The 17,496-nt window shown below is 39.7% G+C and overlaps 1 protein-coding gene across 8 annotated transcripts in view; it reads left to right on the forward strand.

Annotated features, from left to right (window-relative positions):
* Positions 1-2,241: 2,241 nt before the first annotated feature.
* Positions 2,242-17,496, forward strand: part of KLHDC8A (kelch domain containing 8A) — a 39,994-nt gene continuing 24,739 nt past the window's right edge. For 3 of the 8 annotated variants that reach the window (XM_042466301.1, XM_042466306.1, XM_042466305.1), the window contains exon 1: positions 2,242-2,598. The gene's annotated coding sequence lies outside the window, so the exon portion shown is untranslated. Of the gene's footprint in view, positions 2,599-13,048; positions 13,258-17,496 lie in introns of those variants that run through there. The other 5 variants (XM_042466302.1, XM_042466304.1, XM_042466308.1 and 2 more) reach the window with 2 other exon arrangements.

Consider the following 17,496-nt stretch of genomic DNA (forward strand, 5'->3'; position numbering starts at 1 on the left):
TCAGTATGGCTGTTCCTCTCTCATGGATCATAAGAAATACAAGCAGTTTGTCAAGATTTTCGGCCTGGAGCAGTGCATCTACTTCTGATTCCAGCAAAGAGATCTTAAAATATGATTTTTCTTGTTGCCAAGAAACAAAACGATCTACATAAAACCTGAATTGTCAGCACTAAAATTTTCATAGGTGATACAATATGCCCCCTAACAGAGGCAGGAGAACATCTGCTGCCATCTCTCCTGCTCCTTGTCCCTGCTTCCTCCATCTATCACTTATTGGGCCCCAAATGCCTCACTCTGAGGGTGTCCTTCCCTCAAATATTGCCAGTGCTTTGTTGGCATAGGAGTTTCCACAGCCATTCCACATACAATGCCTTTCTTTGCAAATTCCTCAGAACAAGGTGTTTGGAATCTGGTGGGCTCAAGAAACTTACACACTAGTTGTTGCTCTTGGTATGACCAGCTGCTTTCCAGTTGTGGAATTTGCTGCAGTTTGGAAGTAGCCAGTGGGTCTCATGCAAAAATTGGCTCTGCTTCTCTTTGTGCCTCACCTTCTGAAGCAGGAAGGCCATACATGAATAAACGCTACCCATATATAATTGATTATAAGTCGACCTCATGTATAAGTCGAGGGCAGGTTTTGGAGCCAGAATTATGGGTTTTGATATGACCCATGGATAAGTTGACGGTAAAACTTAGGGGCATGTAACAAAGGATCTAAAGGATGAAGCAAAGGAAAACAATGCCAAAGAACTTACAAAATTCCAGCAGGCAAAACTGTTTGTGTTCACACTAAAGGCTGGATGGATCAGAGAATGGGGAGGGGGGATTAGTGCTTCCAGAACAGATTATATTCTTGCCTGTCACCCACGGATGGTTCCTTTTTTATATTAGAATTAAAGTACAGTACTTACGTTGACCCATAGATAAACTGACTCTGGTTTTGGGAGCCAATTTTTGACTAAAATTTCTAGACTTATACATGTGTATATACAGTATCTTTGCTGTTATTGTACTGCTTTTGAGTCAACTTGAGTGAGACACGTCCAAGCCCTCCTGTCCTCAACTGTTCCACTCAGGTCTTGTAGGCTCAGGGCCATGGCCTTCATTGAATTTATTCATCTAGTATGTGGCCTTCCTCTCTTTCTGCTACCCTCCCTTTCCCCTTGCATTACTGTCTTTTCCAGTGAGTCATGTCTTACCTCACCTTACTTTATCTCACTGCTTTTCTTTTTTATATACCCTAACTTAATAGCCAAAAGTTTTGCTCCTCGGTCCTGTAAATATTCCTAACACCAGCCAAACCATTAAAATAATGTGAGCTGTAAAATACCTTTATAGGGCCTATGTAATAGTCTTTTAAAAAGAAAACCTAGAAAAAAACCGACTTGCTGCTGGAGAATCAAAATTCTGTGACCAGCATGAATTATGCAAGTTGAGTATTTTTGCACCATGTTATCAATGAATAAATAAACAGCAGGCATATAGTACATTTCAAATGCTCTGACCAGACCATAGATATTATCCTTACAAGAAATTATGCCAGAATAGCCCCATTTTAGCAGAAATGAAAGATGTATGTGTGTACATTACATTCTGCCCATTGGGTAGCAGGAATTGGGGGAGGAATACATTTTATTCTTTAAGTACTGTTATGTTGGAAACCAGTTGTACCATTAAAAGTAGCATGTTCAATGAGGAAGTCATGCACAACGTAGAGTATTCAACCTATGTTTAATTTACAAGTCCAAAGAACATTTCTGCCCCTGTTCCCATGGAAACCAAAGCTAGTCTGTAAAAAAAATCGTTATAGTCGTGTGGTTGGCCTCTAACCCACAGATGTTAATTTATCTATAATTTAACCGTATGTTCCTAAATCCATAGATTTCCCACAGCCTGTTTTGCAAGAACTAGTGGCACAGCATGCAGCCAATGCATCTTGCAACAAATTTAGCTCCGTCTCAATGTCACAATAAAGCAAAGTCCATCTGTGTGAGAACCAAGTAGAAACTGGAGCCCTGGGAGTCTTCCCTCTCAGCTATATGTGGCACTTCTGATCATATTTCAGTTTAACAAGCTCTACAAAAACCTCTCCCTGTCATGTAAAATACACCCCCCACCCCCTTTCTATTCCTTCAACAGTCTGACTCTTTCAATCTCCTGGATGGGGTTGTTTCCATGGCATTAACTGTTAGTAGTCTCTTTCCACACAACACTGTATTCCCTTTCTTCAGCCCTCGGCAAGCTAGTAGTGGATGCTCTGGAGACTATGAGTGTGTGTCTTTATTCCCTTTTGAAAAGGACCAGCTAGACAAAGCCAACTTCTGCCTTTCTATCTCACTGTATCAAGAGTCTGGTATTATATAAGCATGGCTCTTAAGCATCCATTCTTATCCATCTTGTCAGCTACAAGCCGGGCAACAGGGAAATCATCAGTCCTGCTCTGAATACCTTGGATTTTCGTATTGTGCTTGAGATGACTGTCTTCCCCAGCAAGTCAGTCCTTTATTCGGTGTAGTTCCTCCTTCCTTCCCAATCTTGTTATGCCCCTTCTTTTGTATTTTGCAGCTGATAGTCGGGCGGTGTCTTCTCCGTGATAAGGTAAGCCCATTTAAATGAATCTTTTAGGAACTCTTCCCATGACACAAATGACTGTAATACTGAACTATATGTTTTAAGTGAAATGAGCTAGCTCCTTGTGAATACAAGAACTTGAGCTGTCTTCAACATTTGCTCAAATTAGATCCTACAAACAAGGGTTTTGTAAGATCCTTTGACATGTGTGGCCTACAGTTAAAGATGCTGCAGAACTGGGCATTGGTGCTCCGATTTATTTTGTATGAGGTGTAGTGGGGGAGATTTCTAGCCTTACCAACAATGCACAAGAATGATGTGGGTTTTTGAGAATGTCACAGAAAGGCAGTTACTGAAAGCCTCTATTTTCTGATACAGCTAGTTTTCTCTATTCTCAGCAGCATGTGTAGCTAAAGGTACAGCCTGCCCACTAAAATTGTGGGCAGCATTCTTTTTGCCAAGAGCCAGTAATTGCTGGGGCTTCTGATAGACTAGTCGGCAGTGGCCAACTTCATCAAATCCGCAAAGCAGACTGGGAAAGCAATGCACTGCATGACTATGAATGTCTGAGGTTCAGTCCTATAAAGCAAATCTCTGCATACATGAAAATGTTAAACCAAGTTAACACACTGAATACAGTACTAAGGATAATAGAATTGCAGAAAACATACCCTAAATTCTGGTAGGATGTGGAGCCAGGTGTAGATTCCTGCATTTGGTGTTAGTGCAAATGGTGCTCTTTACATATGTTTTGCCTTGGTTCTTACATTGAGAGAAAAGCTGGTTATAACAAATAAATAAACAACAAAAGTAATCTTTCTAGGTGGTTTTTTCATGGTGGAGTTTTTTTCTTGTCTGCAGAAATGAAAATGTTGTGCTTTGTTTTCCACTTTCCAAGTTCCAAGAACTAGTTTTTCATTTTCCTGACAACTCTGTGGGAAGTAAAGTTTAAGTCCTGGGTACTAGTATTTCATTTCTCTCTCTCCTTTAAAAATCCCGGATTAAGAGGAACTCACCTAGTATGTATGTATATTGTAATCGAAATTTGGTGAGCCAACCATACACTGTGGCCTGAATCCTATTGTTGGTTTCCAGACCATGGGAGATGGCCACCTTTGTGGTTTGTCCTACAATCTGGAACTTCCTTTCTAAGCTTCCTCTTTCTAAACTGTGCTTTTGTCATCAAGTGAAGAATTTTCTATTCCAGCTGGCCTTTGTGAGCTGATTATTTTATATTATGGGTTTTCTGTTTTAGTGTTCTACTGTTTTTAATCATTGCTTTTAAATAAATGTTTTATATTCTTTTAATTAACTAGGTAGTTACATATCTTGCCAAGAAAACCCCATGATGGATTAGCCTTAGGGTCACCATGAATTGAAAACAATGACAGGTTTAATATTATTTTAATCTAAACTTTTGATATGTTTCCATTTTAGCTGTATGTGGCTTTCTTCTGTAAACTTCCATGAGTTGCACTCTTGGGAAATGGTGGGATAGAAACAAAGGCCCAATGCAGATGGGCCAAAAGCGGCATGGCAGTGGCAATACTAGGGTTCTGGACTACACAGCAACTGCACAGTCCGGAACCCTAGTGTGTAACGGTGGTGGCCTAATGGTGGCGTCCCATCCACACGGGCGCTGCCATCTTGACGTAAGGGACGTGCAGCATCCACACATCACGGCATAACTTGGGCACTGCAAAAAGAACCCGGAAGAAACAGGTTCTTTTTACTCTGGATGGACATCACACAGTTTGGTGGCTGCAGCGTCCCTCTGGAGTTAAAACAGGTGCCTGCAGACCGCCATTTTTGTGCAGTCTGTCTCGGGCCAAAGTGATTGATTCATTGATTCTAAAGGAGGGGATGACACAAAGAGAGGCCCTTTTAAAATGGTCTGTAGGAACTGCCCAGCAATATAGGAGAAGTCATCAATTCCATACAGAAAAGCAACTAAGATTTTGAATAAATACAAATATTTACTTCAGTAAATTAGAATATAAATCACTGAACTATTTGTACATATTTTAATTAAAGCCAACAAATATGGTGATTAGCATGTTGGACTAGAAGTGGAGAAATCCAGGTCCCAGGTCCTACTGAGCTACAGGACTCACAAGGTGACCTTAGGCCAGTCATTCTCACAGCCTGACTTACCTTCCAGAATTTTTGTGAGGATAAAAGTGAGGAGGAGAAGGAGAACATTATATGTGACCTTAAATTACTAGAAAAAAGGTGGCATATAAATGTAACTAGTAAATTCTAAAAAAAAATTTGTTAGCTGTTCTGAGAGCTCTAGTGCAGTGCTACTCTAAGTAGTGGTCCATGGATTAGTGAGCCATTGACTGCTGGTCCCTAGTGAGTTTCCAGGAGAAAAAGAAACACTTGTGGACACAAATATGGTACAAGTTCCTAGCAGTTGGCCAGTTTTCCACATCTGATAGCTTGGGATGTTTTACTCTAGTGTGTACGTACAACTCTTGTGCCTACAAGATGTTGCCCATCACTTTCAGTGAGAATCTGGTAATCAAGGAGAGCTAGCATGGTGTTATGGTTTGGATGTTGGACTAGGACTCAGAAGATCAGGGTTCAGTTCCCTGCTCAGCCATGGAAACCCACTGGGGGACCTTGAGCAAGTCACACTCTCTCAGGAGATTATCACAGTGCCTTTCCTCCAAGATTTGGCACGGGCTGAAACTTTTAAAAACTTTTTTTAATGGGTGCTATCATATGCCTTCATGCCCAATCCAGAGGCATCCCATACCCAATCTGTACTTTCAAAAAGTGCCAGAAAAGTACAGATCCGGTATGGGAGGCCAAGATCAATACAGAATGCCTCCAGACTGGGCACGGAGGTGTGCAATAACACCCATGTTAAAAAAGTTTTTAAAAGTTTCAGCAATTGTCAAGGCTGGGAGAAAAGGCAGTGGGATAATCTCCTCAGCCTGAAAGGAAAGTGGTGACAACCCCCCCCCCAAACAAATCTCGCCAATAAAACCCTGTGATAGATTCACCTTAGAGTTGCCATAAGTTGGACATGACTTGAAGGTACAAAACAACAAACATGCTCAAATGCTCTGTACATGATATAAGACCTTGTCAAATCTTAACAGAGATATACCTGCATCAGCCCTAGAAGGACAAGAGTCTGTAAAAGAAAGGAGCTATCTTGTCTATTATGCATAAATGAAGTCAGAATGTTTCTTTCACTTTTTTTAGTGTACCAAATGAAGCTTTAATTAGCATTTTAACATTAGATTGGTTCCATTTGGAAACATTCTATTTATATGCAAATTAAACTCTCCCTTTGGATAGTTAGGAGATTAAAATAGCTGATAGGGGGCTGGAGGCTGCCCTTGTATGGAACAACTGCAATCATCTTGTTTATTGGCTTCCACATTTCTAATGGCTTGCTTTGGTTTTAAAAACAAAGCTGCATTTTTTAAAAAAAACCCTGCACAACTCCTTCCAAATGAGGCTCATAGCTGGAAACAAAAAGGCAAAAGTTGCCTCCTAACAGCTTTGTAACAGTATATTGGCAATCGTTTATAACCTATGGCCTCTTGGTAAATCCATCATTAACATAACGGGGATGGCAAAGTGTCTACATTACATTCATTCAGCCCCATATAAAAAGGAATTTACATTTTTTCTTTAATTTTTCAGAAAATGAAATGAAATCTCTCCCATCTGCATCAACCAAATATAAAAGGTGCAGCTGTGGAGAGGAGCATATTGCACCTGACTGCCATGTACTATTAAAGATGAGGAGTGTCTTGAGGGAAAAACAGAGGTGGCATTGACTCAGGTAGTACAAACATGGCTGAATATACAGAAGTTCAAGCTCAGATTTTAAAGAGTTGGGTCAGGGTGGGTCAGTTGTTAATTTTGGTTTCTCTATGTGGTGTAGTGGTTTGAGCATTGGACTAAGACACTGAGAGACCAGGATTCGAATGTGGGCTCAGCCACAGAAGCCGACTGGGTCACCTTGGGCAAGTCACATCTTCTGAGCCTCAGAAGATGGGAATGGCAAAACCCCTCTGAAGAAACTTGCCAAGAAAACCTTGTGAGAGGGTCGCCTTAGGGTCACTGAGTCAGAAATGAAGACATATAACAACATAAGTTTCAGAAATGACTTGAAGGCACACAATAACTACAAGCTAAGATTTGTATGTTTTTAAACTCTAATTCTTTGCATTCTTAATATGAAAAATTCATATAAGTTTGTGAATTTCGGTAATTTTTCCTACCATATGAACAAAATTCTGATCTGTCCCTCTCTTCACTCTCCTCAACCACAAGGAGAAATCATCTTTGGAAGTCAGCGCGGAAAGGAGGCGATTGCATCATCAATGCCCAAATGACCACAGTTGATGGCTGTCACCATGCACTAAAGCTGGCTCATAGTACACTTTGACATGATTACTATATGGTTAACATAGGGTGCTTGCTGAGTGGAGCCTAAACACTTTCTCTAGTGTTGTTGTCATTGAAAAAAAAATTATTTTCCAATGTATTTTCCAATTCTTTCAATATTGTTGTTTTAGTTCCAGTCTAGAGCATCCCCACCTCTGCATGTCATAATAGAAATTTAATTAAGTTTCCCTAAGGCTCCTTTCATGTGGCACAGTTATACTGTATCTGTTTGCTAATACTTGAACTATATTTTAGCATCCTATAGAATCCTGGAATCAGTAGTTTGGTGAGGTGATCAGAATCTATTCCTTGAGTAGACTCCTTTGAACTACAACTCTGGAGAAGGTTTCACATACAAGAACAACACAGAAACAACAAGGAAACTCCCGTTAGTACCAAATGACGGGTCCATTATACTTCACGATGGGAAAAGAATGGAATAAGTGCATGGAGTGTGATAATCTTCCCCCCGATTGAGCAGATGTGATGAGATAAGGATGGGAGCAATCCACAGTGCAGTGGTAATTTTCTAAAGTGCAGAAATGTACTGTTACCCCAGGAACACTTGTAAGGAGAACACATTGTGAGGCATTTAAGGGGAATCCAAAAATCTCTGTTCCTGTGTTGATCATGCACAAAGAACAGCAGTGAAGAGCCTGTTGTTGTGGTGTGCCTTCAATTCGATTCTGATTTATGGTGACCGTAAGGTGACTCTATCACAGGGTTTTCTTGGCAATATTTGTTCAGAGGAGGTTTTCCATTGCCATCCCCTGAGGCTGAGAGACTTGCTCAAGGTCACCCACTGGGTTTCATGGCCAAGCTGGGAATCAAATCCTGGTCACCAGAGTTGTATTCCAACACTCAAACTACTACACCACACTGATACCCCATTTATTAGCATCAGTGGAAAGTGAAATAATGAATGAAGTAGTAGGTGTCATGATGAACCCTCTGGAACTCTCTTACATGGGAAATTAGGCTGCCCCCTCCCTGCTTTCCTTTCTCTAGCAGGCAATAACCTTTTTGTTTAAACGGGCTTTTAATAGGTAACTGCACCAGGGAGGATTTTTTTTTTAATTGGGATGTGTCTTTTATTTTTATTTTTTTTCAATGTTTTAAAATAATTTTATATTGTTTTAGTTGTAGCTATTTTAATTGATTTTAAGGTCTACTGGTGGATTTTAGTTTGTGAGCCACCTCGGGTCCCACCCTGGGGGAAAGGTGGGATATTAAAGAAAGAAAGAAATAATCTTTAGTTGAGGACATCTCTGATTAGTCCAGTGGTTCACTGCATGATATTGGACAACAGAAACCACTTAGAGCTTAAAAAGTAGCAACCAGTATTTTGAATGAATCCTAGACATAGACAAGGAACCAGTGACACTGATATAAACAAAGAGTTACATACTCACCAATCCCTGTACTGTTTAGCACTTTTGTCACTGAATTTTGTTTATACAAGCTAAAATTTAGAGAGCAGCTTTTACAGCAGAGGTGTGTAAAATGCAGTCATCCCTCACAGTGGATGCCCACTGTGACCCATGGGCTCTCTACTTCTTTTGATGTCCCTGCCATTTTCATATTTATTTATTTATTTTGGTATTAGAAACAAATAATACTATTACTCAAGGGGAAGGATAAGACATTTCACTCCATTTCTCTCCAGATTGTTTTAGACTGGGCAAAGGATTTTTTCCAAACTGATTACAGCATCTGCTAAAACATCTAGTGAACTACAGTGGTTTGCCGCCATCATTTATAAGTAATATATTTGCACTCCAGAAAACCTCTCCAAGCTTGAGATCCTAGAAAACTTGATGTGGAGAAGAAGGTTGCATAAGTTTGCTTCAAATGTGATGAGATCTTTTCAAGGTGTAGAATTATTCTGTGGCTCAAATTAAAATCCTGGCCAGAGAAGAAATTATGGATTCCTGCCCATCCCAAGCTCTGTCATTCCCCTGCACCCTCAATATTCCTCCTTGTCCACAATTGCTACAGTACCTAGGAAAACTACACCTGCCATGGTTTTTGGGAAATGCAGTGATAATCTTTGCATGGGGGTAGTGGAGGAGGATGGGAAACTCATTCTTTCCTTTAATCACACTGGCAGTGGCTGCTACTCCTGTCCCTTTCCAGGTAAAGAAAGGAATGGGGAATTATATGAATGAGAAGCTGGCAAAGAACACTTCAAGGGGCTTGAGGTGGTGAAGATGGTTCTCCTCCTCACTTTATCCTAACAACTAACCTTTGAGATGAGTTAGGCTGAACTCTGAGAAATCAAAGGCAAATTTAAACCAAGAGTGAGGATCCTCTATGACCGTCTGGGGAATACGTTCCATGACCAAGTAACAGTCAGCCCTTTCTGTGCATGAGCTTGGATTGTAGCACCTATGGATGGTTCCTCCCCATTTCTCCCCCAATACCAGTGCATGCACACGGCAATGCCACCGTTAACAAAAATGGGATTTGATGGCTTGCGGTTTTTGGCATCTACCGGGGGGGGGGGGGGTAGAATAGAACCCCCATGGATATGAAACACCAACTGGATAAACAAAAAGTCAATAGAACCAATACAATGAAGAACTATATAAAAGAGATGAAAGAGTGACAGATTCATTCAAGGAAGAACCATTTGAAGATAAACCTAGAGGTGTAGAAAGTGAAGTGGAAGCTGTACTCAAAGCACTTGGGAGAAATAAATCACCGGGCACATATGCCATACCAATAGAGCTGTTTCAAGCCACAGAAACAGAATCTACTCTAGTTCTAACTAAAATTTGTCAATAAACATAGAAACAAAATAATGGCCAACAGCTTGGAAACACCCAATATTCATTTCAATCCCCAGGAAAGGGGATGCTAGGGATTGCATTTACCACAAGTCAATTGCATTAATTTCCCATTCAAACAAAGTGATATTCAGAATTCTACAACAAGCATATTTATATAAACAACCATAAGACTTTTGCCCTACGTATATGGTATGAGAAATACCAGATATTCAGGCTGGATTCAGGAAAGGAGGGAGCATTTTGCAAACATATTGCAAATTGCAAACATACATTGAATAATGGAGTGCACCACAGAATTTCAGAGGAAAAGCCTTTAATTGTACAGATCATGAAAGACTATGCCAGAGTGTTTGATTGTCCTGATGCATAACCTGTACTCAGGACAAGAGGCCGCTGTCAGAAATCAAGGCTGAATTCTCTGTAGAAGCCAAGATCACTAAATTGAGACTGTTGTAATTTGGCCATATAATGAGAAGACATGACTTACTAGAAAAGACAACAATGCTTGATAGAAGGCACTAGGAAAAGAGGAAAACCACATTCCAGATGGATAGACCCATTACCCCCAAATGTTCAAGACCTGATGATAGAGTGACTTGGAGGACTCTCATTCATAGGGTCACCATAAATGGAAGTCAGCTTGATAGCAGTTAACAACAAAGCTGAGAGAATGTAACTAAATCCCGGCAGCTGACAAACCTGCAGAGAGACCCCTACTGCTTCCACTATCCACCACTGCTAGTGAGTTCATTGCAGAGGTGACATTTGAACCAAAGGCTTTCTGAATCACAGCCCTTTCTTTGCCACTTACACTCTTCTAACCTTCTAGTATGGCTTTTTCTACATAAACGCCATGCAGAAAATTGCCCAACTTGCTTAGTGAAAAGTTAAATGGCTTAGCAGGAGGCAGCTGCATCAGTAAAAAATATAAAAACAGCCATCTCGTATGCATCCTTTCCTGGGCCCCTGCTCTCAAACTTTAGATTTCAGATTGCCATGAAATCTATTTGCACTTATTCAGTACGACTACAAGCACTGACAGGTTTTAACAAAGTTGGCTGCATATAATTCCCTTAATAAGAGACATGATCAAATATTTTTGTAAAATATGATTCAACATTTTCCCATTAACTCTAAACGCAAACTGCTTTATGAATAATTTGAGCAAGTGCCATCAAACCTTTACTATCAATCTCTTTAATGAATATTTTTTAAAAAACCTTTCTAATACTGTAATTAGTCAATTGTTTCTGCCATTTAGTATTGGGGAGAAGGGTACTACTGCCTCATGGCAGTGGAGGGAGAGCTTTCTGATTCTCAGGAAGAGACTACTCTATCTGCAGGGATGGAGGGCAAATTGCAGTGTCTCTTGGAAAAGTTACTATTTGGACTGTAGCTTCCAGTACCCAGGTGTTATTCTAATATGCACCTGAACATATTTTGTGCAGTAGAAAATTGGGTTTTGTACAGTTAGCTATGTAGACTTTAATTATGAACAAGGTTATTTCTTAAAACAAAAAGAAGAGGCAAAGATGGAGAAATTTTAAAAAATGACTATTCTTGCCTTTCCATCTTTATAATCTCATATTAATATTGTTTTGTTGTGATCAACTACCAGCTCCATCTATGACCAAGGCAGATACTTTTCATGAAGATCTGTTTATTTCAGGTGGTCGTGCCCTCTTATCTTTGTGATAGTATGTTGAGGGTTCTCCTAACATTTGTGTGGGCTTTTTCTTCATTATAAAAGGTTGAAATACTTTTTGCTAAATCATTGACAAATCAGACTTTTGAGTTTCCTCTTTTACCCTTGGCCCAACCCACCACTGAAATGTGGCTTCCTAAAACTTTTCTGACATTGAATTTGGACCTTGAGCTGAAGGTGATCCCCCATCTTTGATAGATAGCTATCCACACACTTAATAGAAAGATGACTGGTGGTGATGGCTGTGGTGTGCATTTACAACTTATGGTGACCCTAAGGCAAAATACCACAGGTGTTTGGGGTTTTTTTGTGCAAGATTTGCTCGGGGGGGGGGGGGGGTGTTGACTTCCCTTGGGGTTGAAAGTTTGTGACTTGTTCAAGATCACCCAGTAGGCTTCCATGGCCAAGCAGGGTGTCCTGGTGTCTAGAGTTACAATTCAATCCTCAAAACATTATACCACACTGCCATGTTCCTTAAAACTGTGAAAGATAGCTAAAGAGTGACTATACAGGACAGGTATATGCCTTTATTGTGGAATGAGTAGTGCATCTTTTCTCTGCATTTATGGGGAAGCCAATACTGTGCAAGACTACTGTTAGCCTCAGGGAAAGCCTGCCATCTTGATGTGGGGTTTCTGACTCCTGCCTACTGCTTCTGTACAGTATTACTGCCCAGCATGGTGCAACAGCCTCAAGGTGAACTGAACAATTCACAGGACACTTGGCAAAGCAATTTCAAAGAAGCATGTCAGTGACCTACAACTCAGTTATCTTTATTGTAAGCCAGATACTTTCTCAGCCTGCGTGCTGAAACTGAAGAAGTAAGAGAGGAAGGCTGCATAGCAGAAATAGGAAATATGTAACTCTCCATAAATTGGACTGCAACTCCCAGGGGTCCTGCCTAGCACAGCCATTGGGGGTAATGTTGGAAGTTGCAAGCCATCTACACCTTGCTCATGCCAGCTGTATAGTCATTTATTGCTAAGGGGAAATGAAGGGCTTATGTTTTCTAGGTGTCATTGTGCTCTGGCCTTCATAACTCTGTTGCTGTTAAGAAAGAATGATATGCTGTACTTCTCCATGATGTGAACTGTGTTGGGTACAGCTCTGAGGCATAGGTGAAAAGCTTCTGTGTCATCTAAGTGCAGAGCTGGTATAACTATTGCTGAACGTGTAGGGCAGGGGGGAGGAACAGAACAGAACACAGCTAGATTTCAGGAAGGGGCTTATCTGAACAAAAATGATTGTCATCTGGACATTGTACTTATTTACTTTAGGGGTGCATAAGGTACCCTGGATTCTCAAAACCCTTCCTACTTATTTCATCAGTGGTTTTGACATTTTCACCCATCCCTGCCTTGCATTCCCAAATGAGTCCCCCCACTCCAGCTTCCTGCAATTTGCCATGTGAGAGCCTATTGGAAAACTTCCTGTGCTAGCATGGGAGCCATAAAAGGCTTATTCTGGCTCTTGTAATCCAGTGCGTGCATACACACACACACAGACACATACACACACACTCACTCCTCTAGCTGCCTCTAGTCTAAGCACTGAGGAAATACAGGTCACCCCAGCAGATGGGGATTCCTCCGCCTCCGATTGTATCTCATCAGCTCCTATAACGAAAAGTGAATATTAGGAGAGCTGGATTTATGCAGCTGGGTGATTCATTTCCTTTATTCCTCCTTTACCAACATACAGTCTGCATCTCCTTGGGGGTTTACTTCCCACTTAGAAAGGACGGCATCCTTCAGGGAACAGCCATCACAGATGTATGTGAGTAATTATATGCCACTGGATTTGAAGAGGGGATGTGTAGAGAAGGAGAGAAAAACTGAGACTTGCCGTATATATAAATTTGGACTTTCTTGTATGAAACTTGCTGATTATTGCCTCAAAACAAGTCTCATTTTGTCAAAATATATAGCTGCTGCTTCAAATTGAAAATGCAAAGACATATTGAAGCATTTTTGGCAGCTAGATAAAAAATAATAATGTTCCTTAGAGGTCATTAGGTTACATATCTCTCTCTCCTTCCATCCCTGTTTCTTTCTCTCTCTCTCTATTTATGCTTTACTTGGAGAATATCTTCCTTCTGAGCATAAATTTTAGGGTGAGCTAAATCATAATGGTTACTGAAAAAAGCGCTGTGGGTCAGTTTAGGGTATTATTTCTTTGATAGTGTCAAACTTAAGGTCATGATGCACTAGAAATTGGCAGGCATACTGTTAGTTGCCCAGATCTTCCTAGATTGGTTTATGGACTTGCTTGTCACATTTCTGGACCACAGAATCTGATGTAAGCTTTAAAAAAAATCTGCATACACTTAGGTACATCATCTAAACAAATGAGGCTGTGCTTACTTGGAAAGAGGAACATGCAACTATGTTCATCTCATGCTAGATGCCTTCTAAATGCCAAAGAACATGATATGATATTGTGTCAATCATTTCACCAACATGTCTGGGTGGCATGCCAAGTGAATTCTGTGTGTGTAGAATTTTATGTTCGCCATTTTGAAATAGTCTGGAGACTTATTCAGTAAAGAACAATTTGACTTTGACTTTGTATGTGTAGAGAATGTTATAGAGAATATTTGTGGTGTCATGAAAAAATAAAAAGGGCAAATAAAATCAGGAAAGGGTTTGGTGTTACCGTAAAATGTTTTCCTTTTTCTGTGAGAACTGCATTTCCAAAGATTATCAAACAAATTCTGGAAGGAATTTAAAATCCATCAGACTACATCCCATCCAGAGGAAAAGAACAGGGAGCAATATAAGAAGATTTGTTTTCGAAGCATGGCGATAGTCTTTGGTTAGACTTGGCTTGCTTTACAACAAAAATCCTGAGCTCAGTATTTGAAATATTTGACAAAACATGTATGCTAATATGTAAAGTTGCCAAAAAGTATCAGATTGTAAGAGCTGTTTCTCTGACTGGCAAGCAGAGGATCTTGTAGGCCGCAGGCAGAGATCTTTCCCATCCTGCAACCTGATAAGAGAAATAGGAACTAATAAATCAAAATCAATGAAGTTTTCATTTGTTGTGAATTTTCTAACTTAAAGAGGCAACTTAACCAAATTTATATTTTAACTAAAGCAATTGATCTAAATTGGAATTTTGCCATTAATGTAGTCCCAGAATTAAATTATTAAATTGTTAATCAATTGAATGAGAGACAGTGATAAAGAGCTAACACATTTTCTATTTCCCAGCTGGTTCTTTAGCCAAAGCCAAGTTCTTTGTTTTTCAAAACTAGTTCTTGCATTTGTTAGGTCCTCGTAGTTGATGAATACAGTGCTTAGATTGTAAGATCCAAACTACTTATTTCAGTTCATGATCATAGTATGATGGTTTAATTAATTCCACGATTAAAGGTTTTAAACCAAGAAATAGCGAGGGGCAGCTTGCAAAGAGGATAATTGTCTTTTCATTCAGATGATTCTCCTGTTCCACAACAGATGTGACATAGTGGTTCTTCCCAAGAAACTGAGTTATGAAACTCTTAAACCAGGGATATTTGCCAGAAGCCAAGTGGGAATAGTAAGATAACAAAAAGAGTGGGGTTACAAACCTTTGATGGGGTGGATGAGAAATTGGGTTTTCAAAATTTCATGCAGATGTTTCTTTCTCTCGAAAGCTCTAACAGGGACTGGAGCAGGCAGTATAAAATCATGAATAATATTTTCCAGCTTCTTTCTGGTGCATGCATTTAACTTTAGGTTCCAGTTAATATTCCCATGATGTTTCAGGTGCCTAGGTTCAGATCTTGAAGCTGTGGCACTGGGAAACAGCTCACCACACATCTTCTCTTGTTATTATATAGTTACATCAATGCTTTAATGTTATTTTTTGTGTTTAATTTCTCTACGGTCTCCTGTTTACATTTTTGCTTTCCAGCCTGTGTATGTGTAAGTGTGTATATCCATATCTATACCTCTTCCCCGCCCCCCAGATCACAGACTTCTCAATCTAGGATAGATTTAAAAACACTTCATGCATTAATTTTTTTTTAAAGGCCTTAGTTTTAATTTTTGTTGCCTGATGCCACTGTTATTCAAACTGCTTTTTAGGGCCAAAATGTGGTATAAACAAATTGATTCTCATGTTCAGGCTTTTGTTGATAAATATCAGAATTCTAGTAGGACAACTAATGAAGTAGATCCTGAAAATCTGACCATCGTAGCCATGAATCTAATAAAATTTGAGAAGGTCGTATGGGCCATTGTCCAGATTTCCTAAAAGATTTATCATTGCAAGAAATATCAGTATCACAACAGGCATGATGAGCCACAAATATGGCTTTGTACCTTCTGACTGACCAAACTGACAAACTATCTCTTGAAATTGGAATATTGAAATGGACTTGCTAGAGTTAAATCAAACGCTTGGAAAATGTACATTTTGCACTAAACTAAAATTAATAGCAGCTATTCTATCTATAGTCATGTTTGGCATTATGGGTTAATCTTAGATAGTCCTAACAGCATTTGTGGCTTAATGGAGTTTCAAAGATGGGATACAAGCAACTGTAGAGTCTTATAATGGGATGGAGGTGTAATGTAACAGCTAACTGATGTAAGCAAAATATTTTAAAATCAAGGATATAGCTGGACCTACTCTAGCTATCTCTATACATGTTTTATTTAACTGTAGAGATTTTCTCACATGGCTTCAAGATGCAAAGTGCAGTTTCAACAGCAAACAGTTTAAGGGTAGACTTTGTACATGACATACAAATGTTTGGAAAGTGGGAAGAGGAGAGAGAAACTGGAATGTTTTCAAAGCAGCTGAAAAAGTGGGATGACAGGATTAATTGGTACTATTTGTGACAAAGCAGAACAGTTGGAGGGCATGTTTGTTGGGGGGGGTTGCTTGTTTGTTTTTTAAATATCCATACTGCATTCTTCCTATCCCATTTTTTCTCCTGGAATTCCAGTACTAGCTGCAATGTTTTATTCCCACTATAGGGGATGTGTCCCTCCGCCCCTGTACCAGGAGTTTCTGATTCAAGACTGGCAAATGTCACATGACTGTATCCATTGTTTTAGTTGCTCTCTCTCACTATATTTTTGAGCAGTCCTGATGACATTTGGAATGGATGTGTGTCATGGAGCTTTCCTGCTGTCCTCTATTCCAACATTACACTTTTGATTATCAGATTAATATTTCTCTCCACCACCACTCATTTCTTTATAAAGTTATAGCATTAAAGTAGCATACCCTTATAACACTTTAACACTGTAGTCAAAAAAGTAAAGGTAATTTCTTGAGATGAATGTCTAGTTGTAACCGACTATAGGAGGCAGTGTTCCTTTCCATTACTATCCTGAAGAGCCAGCGTTGTCTGAGGACTGCTCTGGTGGTCATGTGGCTGGCATGACTGTTACCTTCCCACCGAAGTGGTACATATTTATCTACTTGTATTTGCATGCTTTTGAACTACTAGGTTGGCAGAAACTGGGATTAGTGACAGGAACTCACCCCATCATGTAGCATTCAAGGCTCAAACTGCCAACCTTACGATCTTCCAATTGTCAGAATTGGCATTTTAACCACTATGCCATATAATTAATGAATAAATAAGGAAGAATTTATCTGCAAGAGAGAGAATGTGGATAATGAGGGAGGAGCATATGCAGAAGTGTTGAGTTCATGGAGCGGATGGCAGAGATGAAGGGAGAAAAAAGTGACATATTACACTACAACCAGCAACAAACAAGAGCCATAAACCTGGTATATTTAGGATATAGCTGGATAAACAGCTGAGTACTCTGGAGGAGGCCATTATATACTTTTTTTTTTGTTAGTAGAAACATATGTGTTTATTTAGTTATTTTAACAACAGCAATAGCATTTACATTTCTATACCACTTAATAGTGAACTCAGCACTCTCTAAGTGGTTTACAATCTGTAAGTCAATTGCTCCCAACAAGCTGGGTACCCATTTTTCCAACCTATGAAAGGATGAAAGGCTGATTCAACCTTGGAGCGTTGGGATCAAATTCACAACC

This window comes from Sceloporus undulatus, chromosome 4 (assembly GCF_019175285.1).
Source record: "Sceloporus undulatus isolate JIND9_A2432 ecotype Alabama chromosome 4, SceUnd_v1.1, whole genome shotgun sequence".
NCBI classification, from domain to species: Eukaryota; Metazoa; Chordata; class Lepidosauria; order Squamata; family Phrynosomatidae; genus Sceloporus; species Sceloporus undulatus.